Source organism: Nothobranchius furzeri, chromosome 4 (genome assembly GCF_043380555.1).
Source record: "Nothobranchius furzeri strain GRZ-AD chromosome 4, NfurGRZ-RIMD1, whole genome shotgun sequence".
NCBI lineage: Eukaryota > Metazoa > Chordata > Actinopteri > Cyprinodontiformes > Nothobranchiidae > Nothobranchius > Nothobranchius furzeri.
In genome coordinates, this window is record NC_091744.1 from 39,265,566 (window position 1) to 39,281,599 (window position 16,034).

The window sequence follows — 16,034 nt, forward strand, 5'->3', positions numbered from 1 at the left end:
TGACTTTGTGAGGGAGAGTGACTGTGACTGTGACTGTGTGAGGGAGACGGACTGTGACTGTGACTCTTACTGTGTGAGGGAGAGGGACTGTGACTGTGACTGTCACTGTGTGAGGGAGAGGGACTGTGACTGTGACTCTTACTGTGTGAGGGAGAGGGACTGTGACTGTGACCTTGTGAGGGAGAGGGACAGTGACTGTGACTGTGTGAGGGAGACGTACTGTGACTGTGACTCTTACTGTGTGAGGGAGAGGGACTATGACTGTGACTCTTACTGTGTGAGGGAGAGGGACTGTGACTGTGACTGTGACTGTGTGAGGGAGAGGGACTGTGACTGTGACTGTCACTGTGTGAGGGAGAGGGACTGTGACTGTGACTCTTACTGTGTGAGGGAGAGGGACTGTGACTGTGACTGTGTGAGGGAGAGGGACTGTGACTGTGACTGTGTGAGGGAGAGGGACTGTGACTGTGACTGTGACTGTGTGAGGGAGAGGGACTGTGACTGTGACTGTGTCAGGGAGAGGGACTGTGACTGTGTGAGGGAGAGGGACTGTGACTGTGTGAGGGAGAGGGACTGTGACTGTGACTGTGTGAGCGAGAGGGACTGTGACTGTGACTGTGTGAGGGAGAGGGACTTTGACTGTGTGAGGGCGAGGGACTGTGACTGTGTGAGGGAGAGGGACTGTGACTGTGAGGGACTGTGTGAGGGAGAGGGACTGTGACTGTGTGAGGGAGAGGGACTGTGACTGTGTGAGGGAGAGGGACTGTGACTGTGAGGGACTGTGAGAGGGAGAGGGTCTGTGACTGTGACTGTGAGGGACTGTGAGAGGGAGAGGGACTGTGACTGTGACTGTGTTAGGGAGAGGGACTGTGACTGTGTGATTGAGAGGGACTGTGACTGTGACTGTGTGAGGGAGAGGGACTGTGACTGTGACTGTGACTGTGTGAGGGACTGTGTGAGGGAGAGGGACTGAGACTGTGACTGTGAGGGACTGTGTGAGGGACTGTGACTGTGACTGTGTGGCACTGTGTGAGGGAGAGGGACTGTGACTGTGACTGTGAGGGACTGTGTGAGGGAGAGGGACTGTGACTGTGACTGTGAGGGACTGTATGAGGGAGAGGGACTGTGACTGTGACTGTGACTGTGACTGTGAGGGACTGTATGAGGGAGAGGGACTGTGACTGTGACTGTGAGGCACTGTGTGAGGGAGAGGGACAGTGACTGTGACTGTGTGAGGGAGAGGGACTGTGACTGTGACTGTGTGAGGGAGAAGGACTGTGACTGTGAGGGACTGTGTGAGGGGGAGGGACTGTGACTGTGACTGTGAGTGAGAGGGACTGTGACTGTGTGAGGGAGAGGGACTGTGACTGTGACTGTGTGAGGGAGAAGGACTGTGACTGTGAGGGACTGTGTGAGGGAGAGGGACAGTGACTGTGACTGTGTGAGGGAGAGGGACTGTGACTGTGACTGTGTGAGGGAGAAGGACTGTGACTGTGAGGGACTGTGTGAGGGAGAGGGACTGTGACTGTGACTGTGAGGGAGAGGGACTGTGACTGTGACTGTGAGGGAGAGGGACTGTGACTGTGACTGTGTGAGGGAGACGGACTGTGACTGTGTGAGTGAGAGGGACTGTGACTGTGTGAGGGAGAGGGACTGTGACTGTGTGAGGGAGAGGGACTGTGACTCTGTGAGGGAGAGGGACTTTGTCTGTGTGAGGGAGAGGGACTGTGACTGTGACTGTGACTGTGTGAGGTAGAGGGACTGTGACTGCGTGAGGGAGAGGGACTGTGACTCTGTGAGGGAGAGGGACTTTGTCTGTGTGAGGGAGAGGGACTGTGACTGTGTGAGGGAGAGGGACTGTGACTGTGTGAGGGAGAGGGACTGTGACTGTGACTGTGACTGTGTGAGGGAGAGGGACTGTGACTGTGACTGTGACTGTGTGAGGGAGAGGTACTGTGACTGTGACTGTGTGAGGGAGAGGGACTGTGACTGTGACTGTGACTGTCACTGTGTGAGGGAGAGGGACTGTGACTGTGACTCTTACTGTGTGAGGGAGAGGGACTGTGACTGTGACTGTGACTGTGTGAGGGAGAGGGACTGGTACTGTGACTGTGTGAGGGAGAGGGACTGTGACTGTGACTGTGTGAGGGAGAGGGACTGTGACTGTGACTCTGTGAGGGAGAGGGACTGTGACTGTGACTGTTAGGGACTGTGTGAGGGAGAGGGACTGTGACTGTGACTGTGAGGGACTGTGTGAGCAAGAGGGACTGTGACTGTGACTGTGTGAGGGAGAGGGACTGTGACTGTGTGAGGGAGAGGGACTGTGACTGTGACTGTGTGAGGGAGAGGGACTGTGACTGTGACTGTGTGAGGGAGAAGGACTGTGACTGTGTGAGGGAGAGGGACTGTGACTGTGTGAGGGAGAGGGACTGTGACTGACTGTGTGAGGGAGAGGGACTGTGACTGTGACTGTGTGAGGGAGAGGGACTGTGACTGTGACTGTGTGAGGGAGAGGGACTGTGACTGACTGTGTGAGGGAGAGGGACTGTGACTGTGACTCTTACTGTGTGAGGGAGAGGGACTGTGACTGTGACTGTGTGAGGGAGAGGGACTGTGACTGTTACTGTGTGAGGGAGAGGGACTGTGACTGTGACTGTGTGAGGGAGAGGGACTGTGACTGTGTGAGGGAGAGGGACTGTGACTGTGTGAGGGAGAGGGACTGTGACTGTGACTGTGTCTGTGTGAGGGAGAGGGGATTGTGACTGTGACTGTGTGAGGGGGAGAGACTGTGACTGTGTGAGGGAGAGGGACAGTGACCGTGTGAGGGAGAGGGACTGTGACTGTGACTGTGTGAGGGAGAGGGACTGTGATTGTGACTGTGACTGTGACTGTGTGAGGGAGAGGGACTGTGACTGTGACTGTGTCTGTGGAAGGGAGAGGGGATTGTGACTGTGACTGTGTGAGGGGGAGAGACTGTGACTGTGACTGTGTGAGGGAAAGGGACTGTGACTTTGACTGTGACTGTGTGAGGGAGAGGGACTGTGACTGTGTGAGGGAGAGGGACAGTGACCGTGTGAGGGAGAGGGACTGTGACTGTGACTGTGTGAGGGAAAGGGACTGTGACTTTGACTGTGACTGTGTGAGGGAGAGGGACTGTGACTGTGTGAGGGGGAGGGACTGTGACTGTGTGAGGGAGAGGGAGAGGGACTGTGACTGTGACTGTGTGAGGGAGAGGGACTGTGACTGTGACTGTGTGAGGAAGAGGGACTGTGACTGTGTGAGGGAGAGGGCCTGTGTGAGGGAGAGGGACTGTGACTGTGTGAGGGAGAGGGACTGTGACTGTGACTGTGACTGTGTGAGGGAGATGGACTGTGACTTTGACTGTGACTGTGTGAGGGAGAGGGACTGTGACTGTGACTGTGACTGTGTGAGGGAGAGGGACTGTGACTGTGTGAGGTAGAGGGACTGTGACTGTGACTGTGTGAGGGAGAGGGACTGTGACTGTGTGAGGGAGAGGGACTGTGACTGTGTGAGGGAGAGGGTCTGTGACTGTGACTGTGTGAGGGCGAGGGACTGTGACTGTGAGGGACTGTGTGAGGGAGAGGGACTGTGACTGTGACTGTGAGGGACTGTATGAGGGAGAGGGACTTAGACTGTGACTGTGTGAGGGAGAGGGACTGTGACTGTGACTGTGTGAGGGAGAGGGACTGTGACTGTGAGGGACTGTGGGAGGGAGAGGGACTGTGACTGTGACTGTGAGGGACTGTGTGAGGGAGAGGGACTGTGACTGTGACTGTGAGGGACTGTGTGAGGGAGAGGGACTGTGACTGTGACTGTGAGGGACTGTGTGAGGGAGAGGGACTGTGACTGTGACTGTGAGGCACTGTGTGAGGGAGAGGGACTGTGACTGTGACTGTGAGGGACTGTAAGAGCGAGAGGGACTGTGACTGTGACTGTGACTGTGAGGGACTGAGTGAGGGAGAGGGACAGTGACTGTGACTGTGTGAGGGAGAGGGACTGTGACTGTGACTGTGTGAGGGAGAGGGACTGTGACTGTGAGGGACTGTGTGAGGGAGAGGGACTGTGACTGTGACTGTGAGGGAGAGGGACTGTGACTGTGTGAGGGAGAGGGACTGTGACTGTGTGAGGGAGAGGGACTGTGACTGTGACTGTGACTGTGTGAGGGAGAGGGACTGTGACTGTGTGAGGGAGAGGGACTGTGACTCTGTGAGGGAGAGGGACTTTGTCTGTGTGAGGGAGAGGGACTGTGACTGTGTGAGGGAGAGGGACTGTAACTGACTGTGTGAGGGAGAGGGACTGTGACTGTGACTGTGTGAGGGAGAGGGACTTTGACTGTGTGAGGGAGAGGGACTGTGACTGTGTGAGGGAGAGGGACTGTGACTGTGTGAGGGAGAGGGACTGTAACTGACTGTGTGAGGGAGAGGGACTGTGACTGTGACTGTGACTGTGTGAGGGAGAGGGACTGTGACTGTGACTGCTACTGTCACTGTGTGAGGGAGAGGGACTGTGACTGTGTGAGGGAGAGGGACTGTGACTGTGACTGTGACTGTGACTGTGTGAGGGAGAGGGACTGTGACTGTGACTGTGACTGTGTGAGGGAGAGGGACTGTGACTGTGACTGTGACTGTAACTGTGTGAGGGAGAGGGACTGTGACTGTGACTGTGACTGTGTGAGGGAGAGGGACTGTGACTGTGACTGTGTGAGGGAGAGGGGCTGTGACTGTGACTGTGACTTTGTGAGGGAGAGGGACTGTGACTGTGACTGTGTGAGGGAGAGGGGCTGTGACTGTGACTGTGACTGTGTGAGGGAGAGGGACTGTGACTGTGACTGTGTGAGGGAGAGGGACTGTGACTGTGACTGTGACTGTAACTGTGTGAGGGAGAGGGACTGTGACTGTGACTGTGTGAGGGAGAGGGACTGTGACTGTGACTGTGACTGTGTGAGGGAGAGGGACTGTGACTGTGACTGTGTGAGGGAGAGGGGCTGTGACTGTGACTGTGACTGTGTGAGGGAGACGGACTGTGACTGTGACTGTGTGAGGGAGAGGGACTGTGACTGTGACTGTGACTGTGTGAGGGAGAGGGACTGTGACTGTGAGGGACTGTGTGAGGGAGAGGGACTGTGACTGTGAGGGACTGTGTGAGGGAGAGGGACTTTGACTGTGTGAGGGAGAGGGACTGTGACTGTGTGAGGGAGAGGGACTGTGACTGTGACTGTGTGAGCGAGAGGGACTGTGACTGTGACTGTGTGAGGGAGAGGGACTGTGACTGTGTGAGGGAGAGGGACTGTGACTGTGTGAGGGAGAGGGACTGTGACTGTGACTGTGTGAGGGAGAGGGACTGTGACTGTGTGAGGGAGAGGGACTGTGACTGTGTCTGTGTGAGGGAGAGGGTCTGTGACTGTGACTGTGTGAGGGAGAGGGACTGTGACTGTGAGGGACTGTGTGAGGGAGAGGGACTGTGACTGTGACTGTGAGGGACTGTGTGAGGGAGAGGGTCTGTGACTGTTACTGTGAGTGACTGTGTGAGGGAGAGGGACTGTGACTGTGACTGTGAGGGACTGTGTGAGGGAGAGGGACTGTGACTGTGAGGGACTGTGTGAGGGAGAGGGACTGTGACTGTGAGGGACTGTATGAGGGAGAGGGACTGTGACTGTGACTGTGAGGGACTGTGTGAGGGAGAGGCACTGTGACTGTGAGGGACTGTGTGAGGGAGAAGGACTGTGACTGTGACTGTGAGGGACTGTGTGAGGGAGAGGGACTGTGACTGTGACTGTGAGGGACTGTGTGAGGGAGAGGGACTGTGACTGTATGAGGGAGAGGGACTGTGACTGTGACTGTGAGGGACTGTGTGAGGGAGAGGGACTGTGACTGTGACTGTGAGGGACTGTGTGAGCGAGAGGGACTGTGACTGTGTGAGGGAGAGGGACTGTGACTGTGTGAGGGAGAGGGACTGTGACTGTGTGAGGGAGAGGGACTGTGACTGTGACTGTGACTGTCACTGTGTGAGGGAGAGGGACTGTGACTGTGACTGTCACTGTGTGAGGGAGAGGGACTGTGACTGTGACTGTGTGAGGGAGAGGGACTGTGACTGTGACTGTGACTGTGTGAGGGGGAGGGACTGTGACTGTGAGGGACTGTGTGAGGGAGAGGGACTGTGACTGTGACTGTGACTGTCACTGTGTGAGGGAGAGGGACTGTGACTGTGACTGTCACTGTGTGAGGGAGAGGGACTGTGACTGTGACTGTGTGAGGGAGAGGGACTGTGACTGTGACTGTGACTGTGTGAGGGAGAGGGACTGTGACTGTGACTGTGACTGTGTGAGGGGGAGGGACTGTGACTGTGAGGGACTGTGTGAGGGAGAGGGACTGTGACTGTGACTGTGAGGGACTGTGTGAGGGAGAGGGACTGTGACTGTGACTGTGAGGGACTGTGTGAGGGAGAGGGACTGTGACTGTGTCTCTGTGAGGGAGAGGGACTGTGACTGTGACTGTGACTGTGACTGTGTGAGGGAGAAGGACTATGACTGTGTGACGGAGAGGGACTGTGACTCTGTGAGGGAGAGGGACTGTGACTGTTTGAGGGAGAGGGACTGTGACTGTGACTGTGTGAGCGAGAGGGACTGTGACTGTGTGAGGGAGAGGGATTGTGACTGTGACTGTGTGAGCGAGAGGGACTGTGACTGTGACTGTGTGAGCGAGAGGGACTGTGACTGTGACTGTGTGAGGGAGAGGGACTGTGACTGTGTGAGGGAGAGGGACTGTGACTGTGTGAGGGAGAGGGACTGTGACTGTGTGAGGGAGAGGGACTGTGACTGTGTCTGTGTGAGGGAGAGGGTCTGTGACTGTGACTGTGTGAGGGAGAGGGACTGTGACTGTGAGGGACTGTGTGAGGGAGAGGGACTGTGACTGTGACTGTGAGGGACTGTGTGAGGGAGATGGACTGTGACTGTGACTGTGACTGTGTGAGGGAGAGGGACTGTGACTGTGTCTGTGTGAGGGAGAGGGACTGTGACTGTGACTGTGACTGTGACTGTGTGAGGTGGAGGGACTGTGACTGTGACTGTGTGAGGGTGAAGGACTATGACTGTGTGACGGAGAGGGACTGTGACTCTGTGAGGGAGAGGGACTGTGACTGTGTGAGGGAGAGGGACTGTGACTGACTGTGACTGTGTGAGGGAGAGGGACTGTGATTGTCACTGTGTGAGGGAGAGAGACTGTGACTGTGACTGTGTGAGGGAGAGGGACTGTGACTGTGACTGTGTGAGGGAGAGGGACTGTGACTGTGTGAGGGAGAGGGACGTTGACTGTGACTGTGACTGTGTCAGGGAGAGGGACTGTGACTGTGTGAGGGAGAGGGACTGTGACTGTGACTGTGTGAGGGAGAAGGACTGTGACTGTGTGAAGGAGAGGGACTGTGACTCTGTGAGGGAGAGGGACTGTGTCTGTGTGAGGGAGAGGGACTGTGACTGTGTGAGGGAGAGGGACTGTGACTGACTGTGTGAGGGAGAGGGAGTGTGACTGTGACTCTTACTGTTTGAGGGAGAGGGACTGTGAATGTTACTGTGTGAGGGAGAGGGACTGTGACTGTGACTGTGACTGTGTGAGGGAGAGGGACTGTGACTGTGAGGGACTGTGTGAGGGAGAGGGACTGTGACTGTGACTGTGAGGGACTGTGTGAGGGAGAGGGACTGTGACTGTGACTGTGTGAGGGAGAGGGACTGACTGTGTGAGGGAGAGGGACTGTGACTGTGTCTGTGTGAGGGAGAGGGACTGTGACTGTGACTGTGACTGTGTGAGGGAGAGGGACTGTGACTATGTGAGGGAGAAGGACTATGACTGTGTGAGGGAGAGGGACTGTGACTGACTGTGTGAGGGAGAGGGACTGTGACTGTGACTGTGTGAGGGAGAGGGACTGTGACTGTGACTGTGTGAGGGAGAGGGACTGTGACTGTGTGAGGCAGAGAGACGTTGACTGTGACTGTGTGAGGGAGAGGGACTTTGACTGTGTGAGGGAGAGGGACTGTGACTGTGTCAGGGAGAGGGACTGTGACTGTGACTGTGTGAGGGAGAGGGACTGTGACTGTGTCAGGGAGAGGGACTGTGACTGTGACTGTGTGAGGGAGAGGGACTGTGACTGTGTGAGGTAGAAGGACTGTGACTGTGTGAGGGAGAGGGACTGTGACTGTGTGAGCGAGAGGGACTGTGACTGTGACTGTGTGAGGGATAGGGACTGTGACTGTGACTGTGTGAGGGAGAGGGAATGTGACTGTGTGAGGGAGAGGGACTGTGACTGTGTGAGGGCGAGGGACTGTGACTGTGTGAGGGAGAGGGACTGTGACTGTGTGAGGGAGAGGGACTGTGACTGTGTGAGGGAGAGGGACTGTAACTGTGTGAGGGAGAGGGAGTTTGACTGTGACTGTGTGAGCGAGAGGGACTGTGACTGTGTGAGGGAGAGGGACTGTGACTGTGTGAGGGAGAGGGACTGTGTCTGTGTGAGGGAGAGGGACTGTGACTGTGTGAGGGAGAGGGACTGTGACTGTGACTGTGTGAGGGAGAGGGACTGTGCCTGTGACTGTGACTGTGTGAGGGAGAGGGACTGTGACTGTGACTGTTACTGTGTGAGGGAGAGGGACTGTGACTGTGACTGTGTGAGGGAGAGGGACTGTGACTGTGACTGTGACTGTGCCTGTGTGAGGGAGAGGGACTTTGACTGTGTGAGGGAGAGGGACTGTGACTGTAAGAGGGAGAGGGACTGTGACTGTGTGAGGTAGAGGGACTGTGACTGTGTGAGGGAGAGGGACTGTGACTTTGTGAGGGTGAGGGACTGTGACTGTGTGAGGGAGAGGGACTTTGACTGTGACTGTGACTGTGTGAGGGAGAGGGCATGTGACTGTGACTGTGACTGTGTGAGGGAGAGGGACTGTGACTCTGTGAGGGAGAGGGACTGTGTCTGTGTGAGGGAGAGGGACTGTGACTGTGTGAGGGAGAGGCACTGTGACTGTGACTCTTACTGTGTGAGGAAGAGGGACTGTGACTTTGACTGTGTGAGGGAAAGGGACTGTGACTGTGACTGTGTGAGGGAGAGGGACTCTGACTGTGACTGTGACTGTGTGAGGGAGAGGGACTGTGACTGTGTGAGGGAGAGGGACGTTGACTGTGACTGTGACTGTGTCAGGGAGAGGGACTGTGACTGTGACTGTGTGAGGGAGAGGGACTTTGACTGTGTGAGGGAGAGGGACTGTGACTGTGTGAGCGAGAGGGACTGTGACTGTGACTGTGTGAGGGAGAGGGACTGTGACTGTGATTGTGACTGTGTGAGGGAGAGGGACTGTGACTGTGACTGTGTGAGGGAGAGGGACTGTGACTGTGATTGTGAATGTGTGAGGGAGAGGGACTGTGACTGTTTGAGGGAGAGGGACTGTGACTGTGTGAGGGCGAGGGACTGTGACTGTGTGAGGGAGAGGGACTGTGACTGTGTGAGGGAGAGGGACTGTGACTGTGACTGTGACTGTGTGAGGGAGAGGGACTGTGACTGTGACTGTGAGGCACTGTGTGAGGGAGAGGGACTGTGACTGTGACTGTGAGGGACTGTGTGAGGGAGAGGGACTGTGACTGTGACTGTGAGGCACTGTGTGAGGGAGAGGGACTGTGCCTGTGACTGTGACTGTGAGGGACTGTGTGAGGGAGAGGGACTGTGACTGTGAGTGTGTGAGGGAGAGGGACTGTGACTGTGTGAGGGAGAGGGACTGTGACTGTGAGGGACTGTGTGAGGGAGAGGGACTGTGACTGTGACTGTGAGGGACTGTGTGAGGGAGAGGGACTGTGACTGTGACTGTGAGGCACTGTGTGAGGGAGAGGGACTGTGCCTGTGACTGTGACTGTGAGGGACTGTGTGAGGGAGAGGGACTGTGACTGTGAGTGTGTGAGGGAGAGGGACTGTGACTGTGTGAGGGAGAGGGACTGTGACTATGTGAGGGAGAGGGACTGTGACTGTGACTGTGTGAGGGAGAGGGACTATGACTGTGTGAGGGAGAGGGACTGTGACTGTGTGAGGGAGAGGGACTGTGACTGTGTGAGGGAGAGGGACTGTGACTGTGTGAGGGAGATGGACTGTGACAGTGTGAGGGAGAGGGACTGTGACTGTGTGAGGGAGAGGGACTCTGACTGTGTGAGGGAGAGGGATTGTGACTGTGACTCTGACTGTGTGAGGGAGAGGGACTGTGACTGTGTGAGGGAGAGGGAGAGGGACTGTGACTGTGTGAGGGAGAGGGCCTGTGTGAGGGAGAGGGACTGTGACTGTGTGAGGGAGAGGGACTGTGACTGTGTGAGGGAGGGGGACTGTGACTGTGTGAGGGAGAGGGACTGTGACTGTGTGAGGGAGAGGGACTGTGACTGTGTGAGGGAGAGGGACTGTGACTGTGTGAGGGAGAGGGACTGTGATTGTGACTGTGACTATGACTGTGTGAGGGAGAGGGACTGTGACTGTGTGAGGGAGATGGACTGTGACTGTGTGAGGGAGAGGAACTGTGACTGTGTGAGGGAGAGGGACAGTGACTGTTTGAGGGAGAGGGATTGTGACTGTGTGAGGGAGAGGAACTGTGACTGAGTGAGGGAGAGGGACAGTGACTGTGTGAGGGAGAGGGACTGTGACTGTGTGAGGGAGAGGGACTGTGACTGTGTGAGGGAGAGGGACTGTGACTGTGTGAGGGAGAGGGACTGTGACTTTGACTGTGTGAGGGAGAGGGACTGTGACTGACTGTGTGAGGGAGAGGGACTGTGACTGTGACTGTGTGAGGGAGAGGGACTGTGACTGACTGTGTGAGGGAGAGGGACTGTGACTGTGACTGTGACTGTGTGAGGGAGAGGGACTGTCACTGTGACTGTGACTGTGTGAGGGAGAGGGACTGTGACTGTGTGAGGGAGAGGGACTGTGACTGTGTGAGGGAGAGGGTCTGTGACTTTGACTGTGTGAGGGAGAGGGACTGTGACTGACTGTGTGAGGGAGAGGGACTGTGACTGTGACTGTGTGAGGGAGAGGGACTGTGACTGACTGTGTGAGGGAGAGGGACTGTGACTGTGACTGTGTGAGGGAGAGGGACTGTCACTGTGACTGTGACTGTAACTGTGTGAGGGAGAGGGACTGTGACTGTGACTCTTACTTTGTGAGGGAGAGGGACTGTGACTGTGTGAGGGAGAGGGACTGTGACTGTGTGAGGGAGAGGGACTGTGACTGTGTGAGGGAGAGGGACTGTGACTGAGTGAGGGAGAGGGATTGTGACTGTGTGAGGGAGAGGGACTGTGACTTTGACTGTGTGAGGGAGAGGGACTGTGACTGTGTGAGGGAGAGGGACTGTGACTGTGTGAGGGAGAGGGACTGTGACTTTGACTGTGTGAGGGAGAGGGACTGTGACTGTGTGAGGGAGAGGGACTGTGACTGTGTGAGGGAGAGGGACTGTGACTGTGTGAGGGAGAGGGACTGTGACTGTGTGAGGGAAAGGGACTGTGACTGTGTGAGGGAGAGGGACTGTGACTTTGACTGTGTGAGGGAGAGGGACTGTGACTGTGTGAGGGAGAGGGACTGTGACTGTGTGAGGGAGAGGGACTGTGACTGTGTGAGGGAGAGGGACTGTGACTGTGTGAGGGAAAGGGACTGTGACTGTGTGAGGGAGAGAGACTGTGACTGTGACTGTGTGAGGGAGAGGGACTGTGACTGTGACTGTGTGAGGGAGAGGGACTGTGACTGTGTGAGGGAGAGAGACTGTGACTGTGACTGTGTGAGGGAGAGGGACTGTGACTGTGACTGTGTGAGGGAGAGGGACTGTGACTGTGACTGTGACTGTGTGAGGGAGAGGGACTGTGACTGTGACTGTGTGAGGGAGAGGGACTGTGACTGTGACTGTGACTGTGTGAGGGAGAGGGACTGTGACTGTGTGAGGGCGAGGGACTGTGACTGTGTGAGGGAGAGGGACTGTGACTGTGACTGTGACTGTGTGAGGGAGAGGGACTGTGACTGTGTGAGGGAGAGGGACTGTGACTGTGTGAGGGAGAGGGACTGTGACTGTGTGAGTGAGAGGGACTTTGACTGTGACTGTGTGAGGGAGAGGGACTGTGACTGACTGTGTGAGGGAGAGAGACTGTGACTGTGTGAGGGAGAGGGACTGTCACTGTGACTGTGACTGTAACTGTGTGAGGGAGAGGGACTGTGACTGTGACTCTTACTGTGTGAGGGAGAGGGACTGTGACTGTGACTGTGTGAGGGAGAGGGACTGTGACTGTGACTGTGTTAGGGAGAGGGACTGTGACTGTGACTGTGACTGTGTGAGGGAGAGGGACTGTGACTGTGACAGTGTGAGGGAGAGGGGCTGTGACTGTGACTGTGACTGTGTGAGGGAGAGGGACTGTGACTGTGTGAGGGAGAGAGACTGTGACTGTGTGAGGGAAAGGGACTGTGACTGTGACTGTGTGAGGGAGAGGGACTGTGACTGTGATTGTGACTGTGACTGTGTGAGGGAGAGGGACTGTGACTGTGTGAGGGAGAGGGACTGTGATGGTGACTGTGACTGTGACTGTGTGAGAGAGAGGGACAGTGACTGTGACTGTGACTGTGTGAGGGAGAGGGACTGTGACTGTGATTGTGACTGTGACTGTGTGAGGGAGAGGGAATGTGACTGTGTGAGGGAGAGGGACTGTGACTGTGTGAGGGAGAGGGACTGTGACTGTGTGAGGGAGAGGGACTGTGACTGTGTGAGGGAGATGGACTGTGACGGTGTGAGGGAGAGGGACTGTGACTGTGTGAGGGAGAGGGACTGTGACTGTGTGAGGGAGAGGGACTGTGACTGTGTGAGGAAGAGGGACTGTGACTGTGACTGTGACTATGACTGTGTGAGGGAGAGGGACTGTGACTGTGTGAGGGAGAGGAACTGTGACTGTGTGAGGGAGAGGGACTGTGACTGTGTGAGGGAGAGGGACTGTGACTGTGTGAGGGAGAGGGACAGTGACTGTTTGAGGGAGAGGGACTGTGACTGTGTGAGGGAGAGGAACTGTGACTGAGTGAGGGAGAGGGACAGTGACTGTGTGAGTGAGAGGGACTGTGACTGTGTGAGGGAGAGGGACTGTGACTGTGACTGTGACTGTGTGAGTGAGAGGGACTGTGACTGTGCGAGGGAGAGGGACTGTGACTGTGACTGTGTGAGGGAGAGGGACTGTGACTGTGACTTTGTGAGGGAGAGTGACTGTGACTGTGACTGTGTGAGGGAGACGGACTGTGACTGTGACTCTTACTGTGTGAGGGAGAGGGACTGTGACTGTGACTGTCACTGTGTGAGGGAGAGGGACTGTGACTGTGACTCTTACTGTGTGAGGGAGAGGGACTGTGACTGTGACCTTGTGAGGGAGAGGTACAGTGACTGTGACTGTGTGAGGGAGACGTACTGTGACTGTGACTCTTACTGTGTGAGGGAGAGGGACTATGACTGTGACTCTTACTGTGTGAGGGAGAGGGACTGTGACTGTGACTGTGACTGTGTGAGGGAGAGGGACTGTGACTGTGACTGTCACTGTGTGAGGGAGAGGGACTGTGACTGTGACTCTTACTGTGTGAGGGAGAGGGACTGTGACTGTGACTGTGTGAGGGAGAGGGACTGTGACTGTGACTGTGTGAGGGAGAGGGACTGTGACTGTGACTGTGACTGTGTGAGGGAGAGGGACTGTGACTGTGACTGTGACTGTGTCAGGGAGAGGGACTGTGACTGTGTGAGGGAGAGGGACTGTGACTGTGTGAGGGAGAGGGACTGTGACTGTGACTGTGTGAGCGAGTGGGACTGTGACTGTGACTGTGTGAGGGAGAGGGACTTTGACTGTGTGAGGGCGAGGGACTGTGACTGTGTGAGGGAGAGGGACTGTGACTGTGAGGGACTGTGTGAGGGAGAGGGACTGTGACTGTGACTGTGAGGGACTGTGAGAGGGAGAGGGACTGTGACTGTGACTGTGAGGGACTGTGAGAGGGAGAGGGACTGTGACTGTGACTGTGTTAGGGAGAGGGACTGTGACTGTGTGATTGAGAGGGACTGTGACTGTGACTGTGTGAGGGAGAGGGACTGTGACTGTGACTGTGTGAGGGACTGTGTGAGGGAGAGGGACTGAGACTGTGACTGTGAGGGACTGTGTGAGGGACTGTGACTGTGACTGTGTGGCACTGTGTGAGGGAGAGGGACTGTGACTGTGACTGTGAGGGACTGTATGAGGGAGAGGGACTGTGACTGTGACTGTGACTGTGACTGTGAGGGACTGTATGAGGGAGAGGGACTGTGACTGTGACTGTGAGGCACTGTGTGAGGGAGAGGGACAGTGACTGTGACTGTGTGAGGGAGAGGGACTGTGACTGTGACTGTGTGAGGGAGAAGGACTGTGACTGTGAGGGACTGTGTGAGGGGGAGGGACTGTGACTGTGACTGTGAGTGAGAGGGACTGTGACTGTGTGAGGGAGAGGGACTGTGACTGTGACTGTGTGAGGGAGAAGGACTGTGACTGTGAGGGACTGTGTGAGGGAGAGGGACAGTGACTGTGACTGTGTGAGGGAGAGGGACTGTGACTTTGACTGTGTGAGGGAGAAGGACTGTGACTGTGAGGGACTGTGTGAGGGAGAGGGACTGTGACTGTGACTGTGAGGGAGAGGGACTGTGACTGTGACTGTGTGAGGGAGACGGACTGTGACTGTGTGAGGGAGAGGGACTGTGACTCTGTGAGGGAGAGGGACTTTGTCTGTGTGAGGGAGAGGGACTGTGACTGTGACTGTGACTGTGTGAGGTAGAGGGACTGTGACTGCGTGAGGGAGAGGGACTGTGACTCTGTGAGGGAGAGGGACTTTGTCTGTGTGAGGGAGAGGGACTGTGACTGTGTGAGGGAGAGGGACTGTGACTGTGTGAGGGAGAGGGACTGTGACTGTGACTGTGACTGTGTGAGGGAGAGGGACTGTGACTGTGACTGTGACTGTGTGAGGGAGAGGGACTGTGACTGTGACTGTGACTGTGTGAGGGAGAGGGACTGTGACTGTGACTGTGACTGTCACTGTGTGAGGGAGAGGGACTGTGACTGTGACTCTTACTGTGTGAGGGAGAGGGACTGTGACTGTGACTGTGACTGTGTGAGGGAGAGGGACTGGTACTGTGACTGTGTGAGGGAGAGGGACTGTGACTGTGACTGTGTGAGGGAGAGGGACTGTGACTGTGACTCTGTGAGGGAGAGGGACTGTGACTGTGACTGTTAGGGACTGTGTGAGGGAGAGGGACTGTGACTGTGAGGGACTGTGTGAGCAAGAGGGACTGTGACTGTGACTGTGTGAGGGAGAGGGACTGTGACTGTGTGAGGGAGAGGGACTGTGACTGTGACTGTGTGAGGGAGAGGGACTGTGACTGTGACTGTGTGAGGGAGAAGGACTGTGACTGTGTGAGGGAGAGGGACTGTGACTGTGTGAGAGAGAGGGACTGTGACTGACTGTGTGAGGGAGAGGGACTGTGACTGTGACTGTGTGAGGGAGAGGGACTGTGACTGTGACTGTGTGAGGGAGAGGGACTGTGACTGACTGTGTGAGGGAGAGGGACTGTGACTGTGACTCTTACTGTGTGAGGGAGAGGGACTGTGACTGTGACTGTGTGAGGGAGAGGGACTGTGACTGTTACTGTGTGAGGGAGAGGGACTGTGACTGTGACTGTGTGAGGGAGAGGGACTGTGACTGTGTGAGGGAGAGGGACTGTGACTGTGTGAGGGAGAGGGACTGTGACTGTGACTGTGTCTGTGTGAGGGAGAGGGGATTGTGACTGTAACTGTGTGAGGGGGAGAGACTGTGACTGTGTGAGGGAGAGGGACAGTGACCGTGTGAGGGAGAGGGACTGTGACTGTGACTGTGTGAGGGAGAGGGACTGTGATTGTGACTGTGACTGTGACTGTGTGAGGGAGAGGGACTGTGACTGTGACTGTGTCTGTGTGAGGGAGAGGGGATTGTGACTGTGACTG